Source organism: Rhinichthys klamathensis, unplaced genomic scaffold (genome assembly GCF_029890125.1).
Source record: "Rhinichthys klamathensis goyatoka isolate OS25496 unplaced genomic scaffold, OSU_Roscu_1.1 h1tg000082l_1, whole genome shotgun sequence".
NCBI classification, from domain to species: Eukaryota; Metazoa; Chordata; class Actinopteri; order Cypriniformes; family Leuciscidae; genus Rhinichthys; species Rhinichthys klamathensis.
Genome location: NW_026606624.1, coordinates 1,138,539 through 1,144,580, shown reverse-complemented (window position 1 = coordinate 1,144,580; position 6,042 = coordinate 1,138,539).

The following is a 6,042-nucleotide window of genomic DNA, read 5'->3' as shown; positions in this document are numbered from 1 at the left end:
ATTCTCAAAAAGGTTGAGGCTTAAACAATCAAACATACATGTTTTCACACAATGATGTTCTTTTTCAAAATACTGACTAGGATAAAATAAATGTGACCTTAAGAACCCTTTTTACGAAGCAAAATACAGTGGCACCGAAGACCTTGACATCTGCTGAAGCCGAGAAAAACACAGAGCTCACTTTGATAGCGCTGTCATCATTTGGCTGTCACACTCACATAAACGCCTCCTGTAATAGCACGAGTGTGAAGGATGCTGAGATGGCTCGAGCCATAGGCCTACGACGCTAATGCCGTCGACTAGCAAACCACAGCCAGACGGAGGGATGAGGACGCTCAGGGGACAGGCGACGGGGCAGGTGGCAAACAACGTGATGAGGGAATGAGAAACTAAATGGATGTCACCTCTAGCTTGCCCTGTTTGTTTTATCTTTTTTTACTTTTTATCTCATGGGGGACTGAATTCTCGCCTCACGGTGTTCCTGTGGTGGAGGCAGGCGAGTGATTTGCACCCATTCCCCCTGCTGAGACGTGACACAGATAAAGAGAGTGAGACAGTACGTCCCCACTGCGAGGGAATCGATGTGGTACCCTCACAATCCATACTTTTAATTTCTTCTCACTGTGACCCCAGAACAAACTTCACTTTGCATTGCCGCAGTCTCTACTTGTGATGCTGGTGACGAAGCAAAGATGAAAAGGGCGGAAAAGTTTAACAAGACTCACAATCAACAAAATACATGCGCTTGCTTCAGACAAAGGCAATTTAGAAGACAGTGCTAAAGGGATAGTTCAGCCAAAAATAACAATTCTGTCATTTACTCGCACTCATGATTTTCTTCTGTGGAATGTAAATTGAGAAATTAATCAAAATTCTACTATTTGCTATTAACGGTGACTGAAACTTTCAAGCTTCAAAAAGCACCATTAAAGTATCACAAAATAGTCTAAACCAGTTATATGAAGTGTCTGATTTGTGAACAAATTATTCATTTGAATCCGCTCTTTTCAATTAATCAGTTGATCCTGTTCACAAAATGGGTCTGAAAGATTTGGTTTTCAAGTTCACATGTGTTAACAGCTTACAGTATAATCAGTTAATAAACAACTTAAATTTGTCTTTCTTCACACAAAGCTTTAGAATGAATTCACAAGAATCATATGGTCCACATATACACTACCAAGGTCATTGCTCACTGCTCATATTGCTCAAAAGTGACAGTAAACATTTAGAATGTTAAATAAAGAATTCCATGCCAAATAAATGCTGTTTTTTTTACTTTCCTTTCATCAAAGAATCATATAACAGTTTCCACAAAATATATATATATATATATATATATATATATATATATATATATATATATATAAAAAAATATATATATATATATATATATATATATATCAGGACAACTGTTTTCAACATAAGATATTAATTGATATTAATAAGAAATGTTTCTTGAGCACCAAATCAATATTAGAATGATTTCTGAAGGATCATGTGACTGACGACTGGAGAAATGGCTGCTGAAAATTCAGCTTTGCTGTCACAATAAATTACATTTTAAAATATGTTAAAATAGAAAAATGTTATTTAAGGTTGTATAATATTACTGTATTTTTTTATTTAAAAAATGCAGCTTTGGTAATCATAACTTCTTTCAAAAACATTAAATACCAAATAGTACATTTTTCCTTTTGTGCTCCACAGAATAAAGACATACTGATTTGGAACGACACTGACACAATTGCCATTTTTGGGTGCACTATCCCTTTGAGAAGGAGAATCACTGACAATTCTACTAAAACCCAGTGCAAGAACATCTGTCCTGAATGTGAAGCATTTTTATCAGGAATTGTTCTGTTTTCTCATTGCATCTGCTCCTGTCTGAGCTTATTTGCACAATGCACTGCTGACCATGAGACACAACTCTACAGAGAGCGTTCAAGAATAAGAATATATTTTCGGTATATATCACACTTGATGCATGTGACATTAGTACGCCAGCTTTAGGTCATTAGGTTATTTCTGTTTTGTATCCACAGTGAGTACACTGAGAACTGTAATGGATTGCCAGAAGATGGAAGAGATTGTATTTAAGTAGCTCAATATATTAGTCTCAGTACATGACATGCATCTTGTGTGGCTGTTGTGTCAGTTATGGGTTCTTATTCACATGAAAATGTCAAAAGTATTTTTAGAAGCTCTCACTTTTGCTGGGTAATATATCTCTTGTTTGTCTGTAACTGAAGAGTTATGTAACACACGCATTAAAGGAGGCACACTTGTGTGAATCAACATTATCACGGCTCAGGATCAGATGTGTCTGCTTCCGTCACCTGCCTTTCTCCACGATAACACATTCATCCCTTATATCTAAGCGCTATCCCGACTTGGCTCAAACTTGGCATCCTTTCACTCTGCCCACAGCTTTAGTCTCGACAGCTGCCCGGGCGTTTTGAATGTCCACCACATTCCGAGATCGACTCAAAGGGAGGTGACATTTCAAGTATTTCCAAAGCCTCTGTTTCCCTCCTCTGGGAAAACGTTTGCCCTTTTGCTCTGTTCCAGGACCAGTTAGTTCTGTCCAGATGCTTATCGTTAACAATTGTGAGATAACCCTTAAAGCTGCTCTTGCAACAGAGTAAAAGGGCAACATCCGCCAACACCTGTTGTTTCTATGTTACCCCCCCCCCCCACCCTCCGGCCCATCCTGGACTGGACATCCGCCTCCACGGGCCACTAGTACCCTGCCAAGCCAAACAACATGCTCCACTTGACATTCATTACTTATTGATGCGCAGGGCTTTAATTGCATCCTCTCATGCTGGGCAGTGCTGGTTCACTTGCCCTTTTAGCAATGCATAAACAATACAAAGGGTCTGCTGAGTTAGTGGTTTATTTCCTAGAAGTATTCTTCGTCTCCGTCAAAAAATAAATAAATGAATGCATAAAGTGTTCACTCTGTAGATAATTTTGGATCGATCGGTCGGTCAGTCAGTGTCTTCTAACTTTTAAAAGATATGTATATAATAAGTGATTTGGCAAAACCTACTTTTCATTACAACACCTGCAGAATAAAAGTCTTTACAAAGTTATTCCAGTAATGTCTTAGTTGATCTTATTTAATCTAGCATGCAAAATATTGCCATTTCACTTTCCTCTGAAATTTTTTAGGTAGTTAACAGTTTCAATATCAAGCTATTGAGTTGCATTTGCAGCGTCTGGCGCTAAATCCACACACAACGTGTAGCACCTCGGGCCCAGAGCTAAAAAGGGAGGCAAGAACTGCTCATTGCAGGCTGCATGTAATATTTTATGACCCATCATTGCCTTGTGAGAAGAGAGCCATGGAACAAAGAACAAACCAAGAAGTTCCCTGTCTTTAGTTGTATTATAATCAACAGTTACAACAACTGAAAATAGAAGTGCAAACATGCCTGATTTGTATGATGGACACACAATCAAGCTGAATCGATCTGAGAGGTCAGGGCTGGTACATTTACAGCTGTCTGCACACCTGAGCAGACTGGCAATTCTTTAATATAGAGCAAACCGTGTCAGCCAAAATAAATATTTCTGTTGCAGCCTTGAATGAAAAAACAAAAGGTACTTTGATTCCCTCTATAGTCTTCTTATCAGATCCTCCATAATTATATTGATGCACATATCTGTAATGCCCCATTCACATTCTTTTTATACTTCATTCTTAGACAATTAATAATAATTTTCGTTTGTCTTATATTTTAAAGGTTTGCCATGTCAGTTGTTTTGAGTTTCATAGTCATGCCACTACACCCTATTGTTTTTAATGTGTGTCTCTGTGTTTCTCTCAATAGAAGAGAAACTTTAGAAGAAAAACTTCTTGCATAGTACATGCAGACCCGGAAGTATAGGTGAAGAAAGAGAGGACAACTTTACTTTTGTTGTTTTACATGGCAACCAGTTGCAGAAATCAAAAACGAGGAAAAGAAATTCATTGGTTTATATTCTGACATGGTCCTCCTAATATAAAAAATCCTTCCATCTAAGACATTATTTTTTTATATGGGCTGTCATAAAAAAAGAGTTTGCTTGTCCCATATAAAGTGTGGTATTTATTCATAGGGAATGGAAAGTCATGTTTGCAATCCCCTTTCACGGACACACATGCCCCCTACATATTTTCCACGGGCATCTAATTAATTGTGCAGTTTTATGGTAATATGGCCTCATTCCAAACATAATTTGAGTGATCTTTCAAAGGCTTCTGTTTCTTGGACCGGGTCTGAGGTCTGTGGGGATGGACCAGGAGGAGACTTAATTTTACACATGCAAAGTTAACTATGGAACTTCAATAGAGACCTTTACCTTCGGGAGCGTGCACCATTATGAAGACATGAGCAATGTTCTAGATACATCTTCACTTTTTTGTATTGCATGAACTGCTCTGTTTTGACTTTTAGATCCTGCCTGTATTTCCAGAAAGGCACAGAAAGGGTTTTATGGGTAAGAAAGCTACTGAATTCTATATAAATTGATATTCATTCATTTTGCAGAAATTTTGGTAACGCTTTAGATTACAGCCCGGAAAGTACTGCGTAATTAAAGCGATTTTACAGCGTAACCTTCGGTAATTATAGTGTACCTATAACGTACTTACAATATAAGTATAAGGGAACAATATTTTAAGTTTGGGGAACAAAGGGGTAACAACCAGGAGAATTAAAAAAATATTTATACTGTAAGTATTATAGAACTAAGGGGTACTTATTCTTCTATTATGCTTTGGTCCGGACCAAATATATATATATATTTTTTTGGTACAGTTCGCTTTCACATACTCTTTTTGCAAGTGAACCAAAATTTGTAAACAAAACCACACGTGTGCTAAGGTCGTCCATTCATTGGACAAGGATTCTCCAGTAGGGAAATGAAAGTGCAAAAAGGCTTGATGAGGTCTTGTCTGTAGGGCTATATGACTCGACAATGTCAACGGGACAAACTGTTGGTCGCGTTCCTAGGATTTTGTCCAGTTCGTCGTACCATTGACATTTATCTTTCTCTTCTCCTGAATTTCCACTCTTGTTTAGAGCATCGCGCACTTTCATATAATGTTGCCGAAGTTTTTTTACTTTAACGCGGCACTGTGCGGGAGACCTCTCATATCCCCTCTCCTTCATCCGTTCAGTAAACATGTTGAACACATCAGTATTTTTATGTGTCCTCTCCAGCAACTGTGCTACATGGGCATCTGCCCAAATGTTATTAAGGCAGCTCGTCTCTTCGAAGCACCAGGTCAAACCACGACTCATTTTATCAATGTAGTAGGCTACAACAGATCACTTTCCCATAACGCAACTCCGACTACGGAAGCCTGTTAACTCAAAGGCGCAGTGCTTTCTTGCAATTGGGTCGGTTCATGTTCACACCGTAAACGAACCGTACCAGAGTTTGTTTGGAACCGTCATGTCACCTCTTCAGCTCTTCACCTCTTCAGCTGGGTCTCGTTTCGGTTGTTTGGTCCGCACCCGAGTTCGATTGCTGTATTCACACCTGCCCAAAAGGTCCGCACCAAGGGGGGAAACAAACTAGATTTCGATTCAATCGAACCAAACAAGGCAGGTGTGAATACACCCTTACATTTGGGAGCAATTTAGCAAGAACATACCTTTTTGAAATAATGGTGAACCAGTACATACTGTATAGGCTTTTTAAAAAATTACAGGGTACATATCTATGCATTTATAAAGTAATCTTTTTAACAAAAGTGCACTGAAAACGAAGACTATTTCAACTTTTTCTTAAATATTGGGGAAAGATACTCTTGTTTGATGTAGTGGTGCTTGTTACCCTCTTGTTTCATGTAGTTACAGGGTAAGTGTGACATTGCGGGCTGTAAATTAAAGTGGTTCTTGTTACCCTCTTGTTCCATGTAGTTACTGGGTAAGTACAATAAAAATGCATACACACAATCTTATATCACTGACTCGGAAACCATTATTTATTATACAAGCACCTCTTACCCTGTAACCACAGATATATTTCCCAGTATATTTAAAA